Source organism: Callospermophilus lateralis, unplaced genomic scaffold (genome assembly GCF_048772815.1).
Source record: "Callospermophilus lateralis isolate mCalLat2 unplaced genomic scaffold, mCalLat2.hap1 Scaffold_52, whole genome shotgun sequence".
NCBI classification, from domain to species: domain Eukaryota; kingdom Metazoa; phylum Chordata; class Mammalia; order Rodentia; family Sciuridae; genus Callospermophilus; species Callospermophilus lateralis.
Window position 1 is genome coordinate 5,913,132 of NW_027514454.1, and position 18,201 is coordinate 5,931,332.

At 43.6% G+C, this 18,201-nt stretch overlaps 1 pseudogene; it reads right to left on the bottom strand.

Moving 5' to 3' along the window:
* Positions 1 to 18,201, bottom strand: part of LOC143390231 (protein-tyrosine kinase 2-beta-like) — a 49,621-nt pseudogene that overhangs the window by 24,486 nt on the left and 6,934 nt on the right.

The following is an 18,201-nucleotide window of genomic DNA, read 5'->3' on the forward strand; positions in this document are numbered from 1 at the left end:
TTAAATGAACATGTTAAAATTTTTGAATTTGTAAAAGAAAATATAAATAATCCATTATCCTACCACCAGAGGTGGCATCTATTAATATATGACACATCTTCTTCAAGTCTCATTTCTCCTAAAAATATATGCATTCATGAAAACTTGTATGTACAGTCAGATGCCACATAATGACCTTTTGGTCAACAATGGACCACAGATATCATGGTGGTCTCATAAGATTATATCACCTAGAGTCATAGCTGCCTTTGTTTGTGTAAATGGACTCTACTGTGTTAATGTGACAATGAAGTTACCTAATGATGCATTTCTCAGAATGTATCTCCTTTAGTAACTGATGCATGACTGACATATTTATTTGTAGCAATGGTGGTTTCAGCTGAGACCAAATGGCCAATGTCCCTGCATATGCCAGCCTCCCTTCCCTGTCAGGATTGCTGTGTCTAGTCATTTCACTGACTATTTCAGACACTGTCCAATCTTACATTAAAGTAACTGATGCTTGCAATCCCAGTGATTTGGGAGGCTGAGACAGGGGAGCCTCAAGTTAGAGGTCAGCCTCAGCAACTTAGTGAGATCCAAAATTAAAAATAAAAGGGCTGAGGATGTAGCTCAGTGATAACGCACCCTTAGGTTAAATCCCTAGTACGAAGAAGAAAAAAATAATAACTCAGTAATCCTTTAAGCGAGGTGTCCTATAGACATCTGGGACCGGTTTTGTGCTACTAATACTATTAGCAGAGAGAAGCAAGTAACTTATGACCCCAAAGCAATGAGCTCAGACTGCTTACCCTGTTTAGAAAATAGGAAGGTTGGATCCTCACCTCAAACTATTATCTGGAATATTTATTTTCTAAATATAGATAAATATAGATATAGATTAAACATAGATAAATATAAGCAATAAAACCATTATAAAGCTAGAAAAAGAAATCTAGGAAAATATTTTCATATCACAGGGTCAAGAACATCTAAAGCATGAAATTATAGAAAAAAACCTCCAATAGAAGAATAAAAATACAATATTATGTCCTGAACAATTTTTAATAAATGGTGTCTTTGAATATATTGTCAAGCAACATAAGTAGCTGTCATTCACAAGAAAATAAGCATGCTGGGAGACACGGGGATGGTGCTACCCAGTGAATGGAGGGCACTGAACTCCAGGCAGAGTAAGACAGGGGGTCTTCCTACCTGGGGAAAACTGAGTCTGTTTAAGATGCCACAGGGGGACAAATCATTTGGTTCCTCAAACTTATTTCTAGCATATAGGCCATGAGTTTCACATTTTAACTTAGAGCAGGAGAAACTAGGGGGCAGTGAAACTAGCCCGTATGATATCATAGTTGTGGATGCAAGTATTTGTCCAAACCCTGAGAATGTGCACCTCCAGGAGAGAAGTTTCATGTGCACTGTGGCATTTGGGTGATAATGACGCATCAATCGGAGCAATTGCTCCACACTCGCAGAGTGGCGATGATGGTGCGCTGTGCAGGTATGGGAGAGGAGGCACAAGAGAACTCTGTGCCATCTGCTCAGTTTTGCTGCAAATTTAAAACTTCTCTGAACAAAAGTCTATTAGAGACAAATAAGTAAATAAAATAAGGGTTGAGAGAAAAATGTCAGCCAAGTAAATACACAGTTACAGAACACTTTAGTCCCTGTCATGGTTGTAAGTACTTGAAATATAGTAACTCACTAATTCCTCCTAACAACCCTGTGAAGTTGTTCCATCATTCCGATTTTACAGATGAAGGAACTGAGGCACAGGGAGATCAGACGACTTGCCCAGAATAACAGAGTCAATGCAAGCCCCAGGATGCATGCCCAGAAAGCCCAACTTCTGACCTGTGCTGTACATCATTATATCCAATTCTCCAGATAGGATCTGATCTGAGTCCACAGAGGATTCATGTCCCTAATCTCATGTCTGCTGCACCTACCATACTTCTTTTTTACACCAAGAAACAACGCATACTCTTTTCCTGGTGATGCCGTTAGCCATAGGCAAAGTGTATAATCTGTGATGTTAACAGGACAAGAGACTGTTACCCATGATTTTCAAGCAAGAGTCACATCCCTGGAAGAGTTGACTTCATGGTATGATTTTCAGAACCGTATCTGACTCTGTTTGTGACAATAGTCAAAACTTCAATATAAAATAGCCCAACTTCACATAAAACCACATTCCATCTACCCTTTTCATTTAAAAATGATCAGACCTGAAAAATCTTCTATCAGTTTTACAAAGTAGGTTTTTCCCATGCCCTTTCCCCATCAGCAAACCCCCTGACCTCAGGGGTCACTGGTAAGAATAGGAACCTCTATCTGATGCTCCTGAAACTCAGGAGACATGAGGCTGTTTCTTTTCAGGAAACAGACCTGGGAGCAATCCTGGCTGATCAGAGAGCAGCCTCTCTAGCCTGCCTATTCCTGACCACACTCTCTTCCAGAGCCTCGTCCTCCAGTCTCTTAGCACAGGCCCTGGCACTGAAGCCACAACCAATAACAGTTTGGGGATGACTGGAGGATGTAAAAATGTGAAGTGGAATGCAAATGGATCCCCCTGTAGGTTGTTTTCACTAAGTGATGACTGACAGGTGATTCACTGGAGTTTCCAAGTGATACCACAACCCTAAGTGTGAGATCCACCAACAAAAAGGAAAAGATAAACTCTTTAGAACTGTCTAACTCCAGAGGGGAAGATTATAGGATGCCATTCAGGGTATAGGGCTGCAGGACTCCTGGAAGGCAGGACAAGGCACATGGTATCTGTTGTCCTAATGATGTCATTAGCCTGCCATTATCATGGCCTCTTACATGCCAGCCATCCTCGCTCTCCAAGTTCACCCCACCCCCATTCTCTAGTCTATGCCTTTCTTCCTCCATCCCTGGGAGGGCTAGAATGCATGTCCCACTGGGTGCCATTATCTGCCAACCAAGAGGTATTTTTTCCTTCCAGGAGCAGTTCAAATCCCCTCTCCCTGCTGCCTGCAGGCAAGGTTAATGGCTTCACTTGAAAGTGGTACATGTTCCTTCTGCCTTGTATTATGATTAATTGTGTACAAATCTGTCAACTCCCAAACACTGTGAGCTCAAGGACATCGCTGAATGCTGTGCTAATTTCACACAGAGTACCTCCTGGAGCTGCAGTGCCATAGTGGGCAGCAAAGATGGGTACCCCTAAATTCCAACAGCCCCAGGGCCTGGCCTTGTGCTCTGAAGCATTTGCAGAAACACTTGAAAAGGACAGAGGGAGAACCAGGCAGCCCAGAGGCAAGGGCAGGGCAGGGAGTGGGGACTGAGCAGAGGGAGCTGGTTCTTCTCTCCCATTTATTCCAAGGACCAGATGAGGAGCACCTCAGAGGCCCACTCTGCTGGCTTCCTCTCCTCCCCTTCTCAGCTCTCACATGCCCACTCCCACTTCCACCCTAGATGCTTGAAAGTCCAGGCCAGCCTCTGGCCCAGCTCTCCCAGGTGAGACCTTGAGGCTACTTACCTGAGGTCCAGACAGCCCAGCTGCAGGGCCATGCCTTCGCTGACCTTGCTGGCATAGCACTGCATGTAGTCACTCCGGAGCAGGCAAGAGAAGGATCACAGTTCAGACTCACACCCTTATTGTCCCCTTCCCTGAGCAGAGGCCCCAGGAGGTGACACACCTCTGCCTCCAAGCCGTCTCATGCTCTCCTAACCACAGACAAGCACTGAGCAGGGATGGGGAGCAGGATGGAAGCTCCCTCTCAGCTCTGCCTCTGCACTCTGGGCCCCTGAGCCCCTTCACAGGTGAACTTTCATACACATTCTCTTCCTGCTTCAGAGTCTTCACCCCATCCCAATTTGGAGAGAACCGACCCCCCATATTTGGGGAGGAGTCATTAATTTTTTCAAAGCCCTGCCTGGATTAGTGTCCAGGAAACCATAGGGGAGATGCAGCTGAGACCAGCTAGAAAATAATGGAAGTAGCTCACTCTTCCTTGGCACATCTTCACACAGGTGCTGGGCACTTATTTAATGCTATGGCATGTCAAAGAGGCTTGGCAATTGTTCAAGAGAGCCAGTTATCACATCTTTAGAAGTTTTGTGAACTGGTGAATATCCCATTGGTAGCTTGAATCAGGTCTTGGAAGGAGCATTTACACCATGGGAATTGGCAGATGCTCTAAACCAGGGATCTCATCTTCCCAGAGACAGCTTACCTGCACAGTGCCAATGATGTCATTTGATCCTCACAATAACCCCATTGAGTAGGTATTAGTATTTTATAGATGAGGAGACAGTTTCATGCAGGTAAATGAAGTCTCTGAGAATACCAGGTTAGTAAATGGCAGAGCTGGCTAAAAACCAGTTATGAAAGACCCCAGGGCCTGTATGTTAACCTGCTCCTGCTTCATTAGCCCAATCACCTTGGAAGCCAAGGAAGTCCTAGAGGAGCTGGGAGTTTATGGAACAGGTTGGTCTGCACCAAGGTTGGAACAACTGATAATGATCCTCAGGCATAGCAAAAAAGACAAATCTGGGCTTTGTCTTTCCATCATCCTATGGATACACTTGGCCTGGAGGGTGCAATGGAACTCTGAAGGAACTTTTTATCAGTTGGTGAAAATAAAGCAGCATGGTCCTGTTCTCTTTCAGGCTCTCCATGAAGTCTTCTGGCAAGTAGCGGATTTGAAGGTCATACCTGTGATAGGCGGTCAGACACTGGGTGATGCAGGGAAGCTCGAATCTCCAGGAGGAAATGGGTCCCTCCATCCTCCCTATCCTTTGCTCCCCTTCACCATAGCACTACAGTATCCCAACTGGGAACACTTCTGGATACAGATTTACTGTGAGTCCACATCAGGCTTTGAAAATGCAGGAGGAGGTCTAAGTCTACGATGCCACTTGGATTTTCTAGAAGATTTTGAGGATGGGGAGTGCTTTGGGGAGGACCTCCAGGGCTTCCCCACCCCACATTCCTACCTCCACTCATCCTCCACGTGTAGATATTCATACTTGTCCTGCACCTCACCCACCTTCATCTGGGGGTGCAGCCAGTGGATCTCATTTGACTTCATGTGCTTTAGCCTCAGTCCATAGCACTCAGGCAGCTGAATGTTGGGCCCAATCCACCCACTTAGCAGGATGGAGGTGATGATCTCCTGCAGAGAAGAGAGGGACACAACTCAGGGGTGTTCCTTACTGGGTTCCCCAGGGTGTGTGATTCTCTAGGGTGGGATTCTGCCTTAATGATGTACTTGTTTCTGATTCCCTAGCACTTAGTGCAAGATGTGGTACACAGTGAGCTGTATGTTGTGAATGAACAAATGCTGTTCATTTAGCCAAAATGAGACAGAGACAGAACTGAGGAGACAACACAGGTGCTATGCTTCTGCACTGCATTCCAGTTGAACCAGTTAATACTCACTGAGCACCTGCCATGTAAAAAGCACCTTCGCAATGGTTCCCAAGTTCACCATCCTTACTGAGTACCAGACCAGGCACTGCTAGATACTTTACACACACGATTTCATTGAATCTGTACAACATGGGGAAATAAGCAGGTGTCACTGTCCTTGTGTGACAAAGAGGAAACTGATGTAGGTCACACAAGCCATGGCATTATGCTGGAATTTTGAACCCTGGCCTGCTGGACTCTAGATTTCTACTAGGCCAAGCTGATTGACTGGGATGATGGAGAGGGCAATACAGAAGGACAAGAATCACCTCAAGGGAGCAAGTGGCACAGTCCCTACACAAGAAGGATGGTCATAGGAAATGAAGATATGACAAGAAAGGTGGCCTCTAGTTAACTGGGCCACTTGCCCACAGCCTGATGTCCTAGCTTCCTGGCCAGAGCCAGAGCTGGATTGACAGGAGGGCCACTTGGACAGCTGGCTGCCTGGATTTGAACCTCTGAGGCCTTGCCTTGTTCTGACATCACTTTTGCAACATTTTTCCTCAAGCCTCTTATGTGGTTCCACATGTAATGGGTGACTGGAGCCCACTCTTGACAGCAGAGAGATGGCTCACATGCAAACTTCGAAGCCCGTAGGCACTGACCTATCCTGTTGGATGGCTTGGTGGTGTGACAGATGGATTGATGCCCAGGCAGTTGCTGTTCTGACCAGGAAGAGCAGAGGCAGTTTATTATTTAGATTTCATGATTTTTTGTTGTTGTTATTTTTTACCATGCCTTCCAAGAAGTTATCTAATTTAGTAAATGAAATGCAGCTAATCTCTTAATTGGAACAAAAAGAAGGAGATATGACATCTTTTTTCTCAGAAGAAAATCTGTTTCTTTCTATCTCCACTAGGAGAATGTTAAACTAATATTAAAATAATATGACTATGAAGGAATGCCCAGTTGTTCATCTGCCCAAGCACACATGTGTCTGGGTCCAGCTACCTCCTACCAAGATGCTAGAAGACCCTCAGCCTAAAACCTCCCTTTCCCCTCAGAGAAAGTTGACTACTGCAGAGAAGTTGACTACTGCTCTGTGAGAGAGCTGGGGAAACTGAGGCACAGCATGAACATGTCATCAGTTGTAACAAATCAGCATGGGAATCAATTGACGCTCAGGATGTGGAAGAGGGCTATGACCTAGGGTACCCACTGGGAGAGGGACGTGGGTAAGAGGATGTGAAGTAGACAGTTTCGTCACTCTCCACCCACTTATACCACTCATCTTTACCACTCTGTCCACAAAGTCCTCATGATATGGTACCCAACCCCTTTTCCCTCCTGAGCCCCATCTGGAGTTCCCAGTTCAGGTGTTTAAACTGAGAGCATTCCCTCTCCCCAGTTAAAACTCATTAGGCTAATGTCTAATTTCCTTAGGGCTGGGCCCCTGTGCTGTTTATTATTGAAAATCTTTAACATATGTAAGGTAAACAGAGAAGCATAATAGCTTCCCTTGTACACACAACCCAGCCTCAGCAATGACCAACATTCTGCCCCTCCTGCTTCATCTGTGCCACCCCCTACTCTCCAACTGTGACTCAACTATTAATTTATTTTGTGGTTCTTCTTTTAAGGTAAAACTTATATAAATTAAAATGCACAATTTTAACTGTATGATTTTGACACATAAATGCACCTGTGAAACCCACACACCAATTAAGAAAGGCAGTTTTCCAGATCCCTGGAAAGTTTTCTCTTCTCCCTCCTCAGTAATCCCTCGTGGCTCACTCCCACCTCTCCCTCCCAGGAACCACCCCCTCCAGAACTTCACATAAGTGGGGTCATTTTATAGGTGCCATTCTTTTGTGTCAGGCACAGTTTTTTTTCACCGAGGACAATATCTGAAATTTCCCCACATTGTTGTATATGTCAGTAATGTGTTTCTTTTTATTAATGGTGATGTTCTACTTTATAAAGAAAACACAATATGTGTATTTAGCCCCATACTCTTGGAAATAGGGGCTATTTCTAATTTTGACCATTATGAATTAAGTTGCTGTGAAAACTAATTTACAATATTTTTGTGTGTAGATGCTCTTATGGCCTTTGAATAGACACCAAGGAGTAGAATTGTGTGGCCTTATGAGAAACTGCCATGCTTGTTCCACTTTTGTGTTTTCATCGTGACACGGGGCTTCTGTTACCCTGCATTTTCTCCAACATTGGGTGCTGTGATCTTTCTAAAATGTGTGATCTCAGTAGGGAAACTGAGGCACGGCATGCATGTATTAGCAGATCAGTGTGGGAACCACTTGAGGGGCAGGGATAGTAGTATATTATTGTGCCTTGATCTGCATCTTCTGATGGCTAACGACATTGATCACATTTTTACGTGTGTATTGGCCATTCACACTCCTTCTTTATGAAGTGTCTGTTCAAGTCTTCTGCCCTTTTTTCTATGTTGTGTTTTTGTGATTGACTTTTAGGAAATCTTTATACATTTTAGCTAAAAGTACTTTGTATGATCTGTTTTACTAATATCTTCTCCAGATCTGTAATCATTTCCATATTAGTGTCTCGGTATCTACAATTTATCAAAAATTCCTTTTACGGTTAGTGCTTTCTGCATCCTAAGAAATCGTCACCTGCCTCCAGGTCATGAAGATATACTGTGTCTTCTTTTATAAGAGTCATAGTTTTGGAGCAGTGGTAAAGTGCTCACCTAGCATAGGTGAGGCACTGGGTTTGATCCTCAGCACCACATAAAAATAAATAAATAAAAATAAAGGCATTGTGTCCACCTACAACTAAAAAATATTTTTAAAAAGATTCATAGATTTAATATTTACTTTTAGGTCTTTGATGCATTTTAAATGAATGTTTCTGTGTGGTGTGAAGCAGGGATAAAACACTTGTTTATATAGTTCTACAGTCATTTGCATTGGTTGTTAACTTTCCTTTCCAAGTGAATGGTTTTCCCGTCTTTGTAAAAGATCAGTTGGCTATCTAAGTTTAGGTCTATTTCTGAATTCTGACTCCTTTCTATTGATCTTTCTTCACACCTCGCTGATACCATAAATGTACACATTACTGTAGTTTTAGAGATCTTAAAGTCAAATGGGATAAATCTTCTGTTTCTCCCCAAGATTATTGGTTTTTTAGATCTTCACATGTCCATATTGATTTTAAAAACAGCTTTCCCTGTTCTTTTCCAGAACTTTGTAGCATTATTATGATTGGGACTGTGTTAAATCTCTAGTTTAATGAGGTGGGGACGCAGGGATGGATCTCAACAATACTGAGTCTTCCAATTCTGAACATGGTATCTCTCTGTTTCTTTAGATTTTCTTTAGTTTCTTTAAGTAATGCTTTATAGTTTCCAGTTATAGGCTTTAATGCAAAATGGCTGGTATATTTTGATGCTTTTTTAAATTGGGATTTTTAAAAGTTGATTATTCATTTTGCTCACCATTTCTGCGACTCCCTTCTTGCTGCTCTGCCGGCCCCGGGTTCTAACCGCTTACACCTTGGGCTAGCAAGGCTGCTGCTTTCTGCCTGTGCCCCTCCCAGACTGGATAGTATCGTCCAAAGAAAAGCCAGGCACTCCCACTCATTCATCACAGTCCATGTCACAAGAGCAGATGTCCTTCTTAGTCTCTGCTTGCTGTAGACACTCTTCAGTCCTTAGAGATGGCTTTAAAATTTTGTACTGGTTTTATCATTGTTACCTGCAAGAAGATAAGTCCAACCAAGCTATTTCACTGTTTTTGAAATCTCTGTGCTATTTTATGAACAAATCTGTGTCCTCTGCAAATGGAAGAGGCCTGGAGAGCTGAGAGCTCCTTTCAAGTCACTAACAGCCAGACAGCAACATAGCAACTATCAGGAATAGCAAGCCCTGGTGCCACTCTAGCAGGGCCCAACCACTCACCAGTACCCAGCTAGATGTCCTTGGACAACAGTGATGCTCTCTGGAATACGTTTTTGTTTGTTTATTTCTTTATTTTTTGTTTTTAAATCTAGAACATGAGGAAAATGGCAGTATTTGGAATGGTTTTGTGAGAATTAAATTAGTTAGAACTCTTTAGACTATCACTTGACTCAAGGTAAACACTAAAAACACAAATAAAACATTGATTTAACAACAACCTCTTGCAAAGTCTGGTGCTTCATAAACTAGATTGGGAAAACAAAATTTTGGAGCCTCCTGTTTTACTCCTCCTTTTCTTTTATTTTTCCTTCCCTGGGAGGTGGTGGCATAGCCAAAGGTCAAAGTGGTGAGGCTGAGGACCCATTGCAGAGTCAGCCAGTGATTAGGAAATTGGCTCCACACAGGGGGCTGAGCAAAGAAGAAATCTATGAGGATGCTGGGAAACTTTTACTGGTGGAAGGAGAACACAGACTATTGAGAGTTGAAGGCTATAGAGGACCCCACATAAGGAACTGGAATTAGAAATAGTGTTTGACTCATAGTTTAAGACAAAGAGAGAGAAAGAGACTGAGCTTTGTTTACCGAAAGGGCTTAGGGGCAAGGACATTCCCTAGTGATTTGCAAACCAACCACCCAAGTCTTAGTTTACAGATAAATACCCTTCTTCACTGAAAGTTATCTAAGGTTTCTTGGAGAAATGGGTGATTCCAGAGCTGGGGCAGAAGAAAAAAGAAAAGTACAAGATGAGCCTGAAACATCATTTTTGTGCCAGGAAAAGAGAAAATGTTTAGAGGATGTTGGGAATATATGACAATGAGACAGAATGAGCTTGAAGGGACCCAGAATGGCCAAATCTGGGACAACTTAAGTATTAACATATAATGATAGAAATTACATCCAATGGAAAAAATAGACTCTGAATAGATAAATAAACGCGGGAGAAGAGAATGCTTTTCTTCTTAGTAGAAGGCCAATTAGTAAATGTAAAGAAAAGGATGGTAATAGAAATCACCATTTGGCAACAAGCTCAGTGTTGGTTAATCAGTGCATGGTTCATCAAAGGATGATGAAGTTGGAGAGTGGAGGTCTGATGGTGGGCAGAGGATTGACAGTCTCAGGGCATTGCTCCTCAGATGTCAACCAAATACAAAAGAAAACCTGGCAGGCATGAATGGCCCAGTTGTCCAGGTTAGCAGCTCCCAGTTTAGGACAGGCAGCTCTGGTGCGCTTCCTGACTCAATGCGACAAGAAAAGCACAGCTTCACTTCTGAGATGTTCCTGCCAAGAGTTTGAGGCCCAAGTCTGGTGATGAGACCCAGAGTGAGGGGTCTCCCCAGAGTCCCTGTGGAACAAAGGATTGAGGATCTCTTCCACATTGGAGAAAACAGAAGAAATATGACAGCAATGTATGCTCCTGGACTGAGGGACATGGACATGGCTGGGTCAGTCAGATGGAGTTTGTGGGTTGCACAGTGATATCAGGGATATGGGATGAATGATGGTGTCAGGGGTGTGAGTTGTGTGGTGGTATCAGAATAACACTGACTTCCCAATTTACATGGCTGTAGTGGAACTTGGCAGGAGAGTGCCCTTGTTTGGGGAAAATAAACACTGGAGCATTGTAATAATGGGCAACATTGCTACAACTTGCCCTCAAATAGTTTTTAAAAAAGATGAAGGGCATTCTTGAATGAATGTGCTTAAGAAGAAAAAGAGCTAGTAAATAAAGCAGAAGACATTGAAAAACTGTGGAAACAGAGTGAAGGTGACTTGGATTCTTAGAACTGCTTTTTCAAACTTTTTGTTAAATTTGAAATAATTACAAAATAAAAAGAGAGGAGATACTCTTATAGGACCTAGGACATGTGAAAGAAAAATACTATATCAAGGGGATAAATAAAACTTCTGTCAGGCCAGACAGAGCCTTGCTGCTTTCCGAGAGGGGTTGGACAGAGTCCAGCTCTGTTTCATGGTTGGTGAAACTTTACAGGTCCTACTCTGGGCAATAAATGTCCAGGTTTCTTTCTTGGAAGTGAAAGCTTCTGTAGAGAAGATAGTGGGGTAACTCTAGATCCTTGGAGTGGAAATTCATAACTCCTTGCTTAACAGATGCTCATAGAAAGATAGATTTTAGCCCCAGGAAAGGAAGAACTTGGGAGTTCTCTAAGCTCAAACACACTCTCTGGGAGGCTGTCCAGTGCTGGAAAGATTCTTATCAGGGACAAACCTGATGCTCCAGGGAAACTACAAACATGACTACCACTAGTCACTGAGGTTGTATGGTGAAGAATCTGGCTATTCTATGACCTTCATTCTGGGGAAGGAGCCTCTAGACCTTTGGAATTCCCAAGTGATAGGATTGCCTTTGAAATTCATGATGGGTACCTGGACCACACTTGAATCTATGCTAATGAATGGAGAGGGACCCTAGATGACTTCAGGATGGGTCGTGGTCAACCATGTTTCAGGCTTTCAAGTTGGAAAGACCAACTCTGTGATTAGAGTGTTGGAGCTTTGAGCCACATGATGTCCTTACCTTGAAGGAGGGAAGAAAGCTGGAGATTAAGTTTAGTGTGGCCAATGATTCAATCAACCATCCAAACAGGCCCCCATAATAAACACTGAGAAAACCCTGGAAACTTGTGGGCTCAGGTGAGCTTCCTGATTGGTGATGCATCCTAAGGACATGGAAACTTCATATTTGGGATCCTCTTGGACTTTGTGTTATGCATTTCTTCCTTTGACTGGTCAAAACTAAAATCATTCATGTGTATGGCACTTTCCTGAGTTCTATGAGTTGGTTTGGTAAAACTTAAGCAAATGGAGGGAACTCCCACATCCATAGTCAGTTGATCAAAAGTGTTGGTGGTCTGGGAATGCTGGAGGGGAGGGGTGTCCTGTGGACTATGCCCCCAACCTGTGAAGACTATATGGACTGCAGAATTTGCATTACAAAATGGGCTGATCCATTAGGCATAGCAGGGAGAAAAAAGAAGATTGATGACCACAAGTGACACAAAAAGAACAGTAACTTTGGAGTTTCTCAAACCAGGGTGTGAATCCAATTCTGACACACTTTTAGCAAGATAGGACAGTCCTCTCCCAGTTGTTCTCTATTGAGCTGCAGGAAGGGTCTTCCTTCAAACCATCAGCAACAATCGACCCCATTCACACCGTGCAGAGCAAATTAGGGGCTCCAGCATTGGCATGCAGAGAACCTCAGCTATGGAGGAACTTATATTTTGTAGGTAGAAGAAAGTGGTTGAGTTTCAGGGAGGAGTCAGAGAAGATCAAGCTCAGGGCCTTGGGGCCACCCTCCCTATGTTGGCTCCTGTAGTGGTTCTGTCTTCTGTGCTCCCTGCTGCTCTCTGGTACCTGCACAGCTTCTCAAATGGTGGAAGCAGCAACATGGGTGCTCTACCCACTGTCCTCACCTGTCACTAATGAGTCAATATTTCTTTCTCTATTCATAAATCACTCCTTTAAAATGATAGTACAAGATGCATACTACTCGCTCAATTGCCATATGGAACATGACTTTTTTTTTTAAATGGTCTTAGTTTTCTCAGTTGCTCTTTGGATAAGCCCAGGATTTGTTTTCTGCAGGAAGGCCTTGTTTGCCCTGGATGAAGCTTCCAGGCACTCAGCCTGCCCTTGGTGCACAGCCTGGATGTGAGAAGCCTCCTGGTGCTTTCTTGCAAACATTGGCATTTCCAGGGCTTCTCTTTCTATTTGGCTAATGATGATTTATTTTCTTTACCAAATAGTGTGAAAACCTCCTCCAGAAGACTTCTCCCATCTCCCCATTCTCTGGCTTTTCCTCTTGTAGGTCATAAACAAAGAAAGAATATGACTGGTTGTCTTGTCTCTAAGAGCAGGAAAACTTACAGTCATGCACTACATAGTCAATAATGTACCACATATAGGATAGCAGTCACACTGATTATACCATCTAGTGACATCAGATGTGTGTGTAAGTGTGTTTTACAGGGTTCACATGAGGATGAAATCACCTCAAGATGTATTTCTCCTGTCATTGAGTGACACTCGACTATGCTCCCAAACAGAAAGGACATCCAAGCACTTATCTTCTCCATTTACTTTCTCTGTCTTTAACCACATCAATCACACTGAGGTACTTCCCCTGTAATCTCTGTGGTCTATTTTCTCAGGCTCATCTGTTTTTAGGCAACACCTAATCTTTTTGTTTTCCTTGAGCTTATTAGACATACTGTATGTCAGTGGCTGGGTTTTTCAAAACAATGTGATAAATGAGGTCCCCATCATCCTCCACTCTTTTGCAAAAAAAAAGGTCCTTGGCTAAGGTCACATCCCTGATGAGGGATGGCTCACATACAGTGATTGGTCAATAGATAGTCATCAAGGCCTGTCCTTTCATCCTGATTGGGTCAATGTCACTGAGCTGCCCTAGCTCCAGAGATCTAGAGTTCCATGTGGAATGGACTGTGTCACAGCTGAGCTTTTCCCCAGCCGATCCTGCATCTCCTGTTCCAGGTGCATCTTGTGAGAGTCCTCGTCCATACTTCTTCCACCCAGGCCTCCAAGCTGGGTCTGCCTCCTGGGAGTCCCACTGGGACTCTGGCTTGTAGACTATGTTCTGGGCTTGATTCAGTTCACCCTCCTTACTCATTGCTCTATCAAGACCAAATGATCCTCTTTTTAAAGATAACAGAATTCAACCTTTAATGAATAAGATCTACTTAAGCCTTGGTTCAAGAGAGTCTTGGTTCAACTTTGTCCAAAAAGGTGTCACTCTAAGATTGAGAACAAATTTAAATCAAGTGACTTCAGTTGAAAATTCCCATTGGTTCCTTGTTTTCTATATGATAAGAGAATAAGAACCAAACTTTCTTTAGCATTAGGATTAAAAGACCCTTTGGAATGTCCCTCCATATGTTCTTCCCAATCCTGTCTTTCCCTCTTGACCCACAAATTGCCTAGCCCCAGGGCTGGTCTTTCCACCCTCACCACAGCATGCCATTGCTTTTCTCTGTGCTTGACTACATCTTCTTCCTGCCTGGCTCCCTCTGTCTCTTGACTTCTCCTGGAGATCTCGCAGTCATCACAGGTATCCTTTAAGGACCCAGTCCACACTTAAGTCCTCTGGAAATCCCTTCCTGACTGCCCTTGACAGAGCTCTTGTTTTCTCACTGAGATAACAAAGGACTTTGCTTATGAATCCAGCAAGAAACTGTTATGGATTGAGTTTGTTCCCGCAAAAAGACACATTGGAGTCCTAAACTCTAGTTCTTAGAATGTGACCTTATCTGGAAATAGGGTCTTTGCAGACTACTCAAGCTCAAATGAAAACTTTAGGATGGGCTCTAATCCAATATGGTCAGTATCCTCCAAAAGGGAGAAATTTGGAAACGTAGAGAGAAACACACGCAGTGGGAGTGCCAGGTGAAGATGTGGGATTTGAGTGACACATCTGCAAACCAAGGAACACCAAAGCATGCTGAAAAGTTGTCAGATGCTAAGAGGCAAGAGAGGGTTCCCTTAAGGTTTTAGAGGGAGTGTGGCCCTGCTGAGGTCTTGCTCTTGGCTTTTCTGCCTCCAGAAATGTGAGATGATCCATTTTCATTGTTTTAAACCACCCTTTTGGTGAGACTTTGTTATAGCAGCCCTGGGAAACTAATGAAGACATTTTTCAATACGAACTAAAACCACAGTCTAGGTCTGATATTTGATAAGACAAACAATAACTATCATTTTAGTTCTAATTGGTAAATGGTTATGAGAATTTTAAGAAATTTTGTTACCTATCTTAACAGTGATCTTCCAGTGATACCTTTCCAAGTGATGACAATAAAGATTTAAATGTATTTCCAATTATTTTTAGATGTCAGACTAACATTTTCTGGAGTGTGACACTGAACTAAGACTGGCCGGCCTTATGTTGATCACAGATACATAAAGAGCTTAGTGTAGTGGTTGGCATACAGTAGGTGCTTGACCTGGCCCAAAGGTCAAGTCAACCTGAAGAGCTGAACTCATTGGCCCAGGAAGTCTGAGACCTGGGGATGGAGCATCTCTCCAATGGCTCAGGCTTTGCTTGAGTGAGTGGGAGCTGGTGCCTAGGCAGAAACCCAGTAGGTAGGGGCCAAAGGAAGGGGCCAGAGCTGTGGGCCCAGAGCTGTGGGATGCAGTCACTCAATACCTGCAAGCTCCAAGGAAGGGGTGCAGTGTTGAAGAAAACAGTGTTTAGAAAGGGACCTGAGGGGGGCTGGGGTTCTGGCTCCAGAGGTAGAGTGCTCACCTAGCATGAGTGAGGCACTGGATTCAATCCTAACCACCACATAAAGTAAAATAAAAGTAAAATAAAGACATTGTGTCCACCTATAACTAAAAAATAAATATTAAAAAGAAAGAAAAGGACCTGAGGCTGTTGGCGAGCTGAAGCCAGTACCAGCAGAGGTGGGTGAAGGGTGGTAAATGATAAATGATCCTGTGGGACAATCAGGCCATGGTCACAGCTGATGCAGCCATGCCACCTGGATGAAAGAAAGAATAAAAAAAAAAACACTTTCTTCTGCTCAGAGCAAGAGCCATGAAGGGCCTCAGCCTCAGCACCCCACTCAGCCCAGCAGCAGCTTCCCTTTTCCCTTCTGTAGTGAGACCAGAAGTAGGCGCAAGGAAGCCATGAAGAAGGAACAAGAGCTTCTCGGTGGCTGACTTACAGTGCATGAGAGGTGCCCCCCCCGCAAAAAAAAAATTACTCTGTTAAAGGTATAACCATTCTATCTATATTCAGATTTACTAATGTACCACCAGTTTGGGCCTTTTGCTAAGTTTTGGAGGAATGATGGATAATGATGGATAGTAAAGATTAGGAAGGAAAGTACCAGGTGGTGTAATTCTTCAAAAATTTCTGCCTGTTAAAGTAATGACTTTCCAATTCACTATGAAGTCAACATGTAGCATGTGCCTCAGCAGGAGGGGTGGGTGACATGGGTTACTTCAGGGTGCAGGTAAAGCAGGTTTTTCTCATGTACAGTGATGGGTCCCAGGCACCCATTTTACTATAATGCTCCACAATTGTCATCAACGAGTCTCAGCAGCCACCACTAACATTTGAGGCAAGAAATTTCTTTGTCATGTGGGTCTGTTCTACACCCATAGCTACAGCCCACTGACAGCCATGCCCCAGACCCCAATTGTGGTGACAGTGACGACAATGTGGATTTGTGGCCATTCTCTTTGGGCTTTATAACTGGAACCCATTGGTCCATCCATCATTAAATAAGGACTCATTAATTAATTCAGCAAATTGAGGAAATGAAGGAAGTAAGAGAGAGGGGAACAGAGCTGTTTTTTTGTAGAAGAGCCTTCCAGACAAAGGGTCCAGAAATTATGGAGGGCTCTGGGTGGGAGGATGTGAGGATTCAGTGTGCTTGGTGCCACAGGAGCTGGGGTGGAGACAGCATGGAGGGAACTGATAGGAGGAAAGGTCAGGGAGGCTCTGCCAGGTGTTGCAAATGTTTTCTGTAAAGGGTCAGGTAGAAGATTTCTGAGTCTTTTTGGACCATAGGATACCTTTTGCAAATTCCCAACGCTGTTACTGTAGCTCAAAAGAGCCATAGATAATACATGAGTGTGGTTGTGGTTCAATAAAACTGTATTTACAAAAATGAGAGCAACCACTTGTGGAACCACTTAGGTTAGAATCATAGGTAGGGGAACTGGAGGAGATCACCTGAAGAGTGACAAGGCAACACCCTAGGGGGTCACATGCTTGGCAACATCACAGGAAGCCTCACATTAGGGCACACAACCTTCAGGTGGCCAGCAGCTGAGAATTCTGGGAAGTGGAGAGGAGGGGTAGATTTGTGTCAGCCAAGTTCAAAGGTCAGTTCCAACGCCAGTTGTGCATCTGGGTGGAGTGTGTGCAGAAAGCTCACACTTAGGTCTGTACATCTGTATGTCCTGGTCTGTGCTAGCCTACATACAAAAACCAGTGACAAACACAGTGATACTGAGAGACAGCTATCAAGAGGTAGAAGAATGGGGTCCCCCAAAGTATGCCTATATCCTAACCTCCAGAACCTCAAGGTGACCTCATTTGGAAAATGGGTCTATATAGATGTAACTGAGTTAAGAATTTCAAGATGAGGTCATTCTGAACTGTGGTCATTCTGGCTCATAACCTGTATGGCAATGTTCATATAAAAGACACACAAAGAGAAGGAGGGTGTGTGAAGACAGAGACAGAGACTGGAGCAATGCTGTCATTAGCCAAGGAACACCTGGACTATCAGAAGCTGAAGAGTCAGAGAAGGATCTGTCCTAGAGCCCTCAGAGAGACCAAGGCCCCACTGACACCTTGATTTGGGACTTCCAGCCTCCAGAACTGCAAAGGAATCATCCCTATGTTTTTGAAGCCCCAGGTTTGTAGTAATATATTATGACTGAAATAGGAAACTGATTCAAAGGCCATCTGAGTTCCATGTCCTCAACACATAAGGCATAATATTTTAAAAAGTGATAGAAGAACAAAATAATAAAAGTTAGCATAACTTCTCACACTGAAAGCATTCAGTTTGAGGTGATAAAAGCCTCTAACAAGGACATTTAGCAAAGCAACCATCAGGTTAAAAATAAAAAGAGAGACACCCTACTGCTAATTTGTCATTGTCATGAATCTAAGCTTACAGAAAAACAGAGGGGCCCAGAACTCTGCATGTTTGCCTTGCGCTTGCCTCAGTAGGTGTCTGTGTGGGTGGGTGGCCAGGAGCACTCACAGGAAATGGGGAGGGTGCAGAAAGGAGGAGGCCTGTGAGTGTGCCTCTTCTATATTATTCTGAGTGTCTGTGTGGTACCAGCTTGTGGCTTCCTGGCTGAGCCTTTCCTCTCCTATGCCAGTGACGTT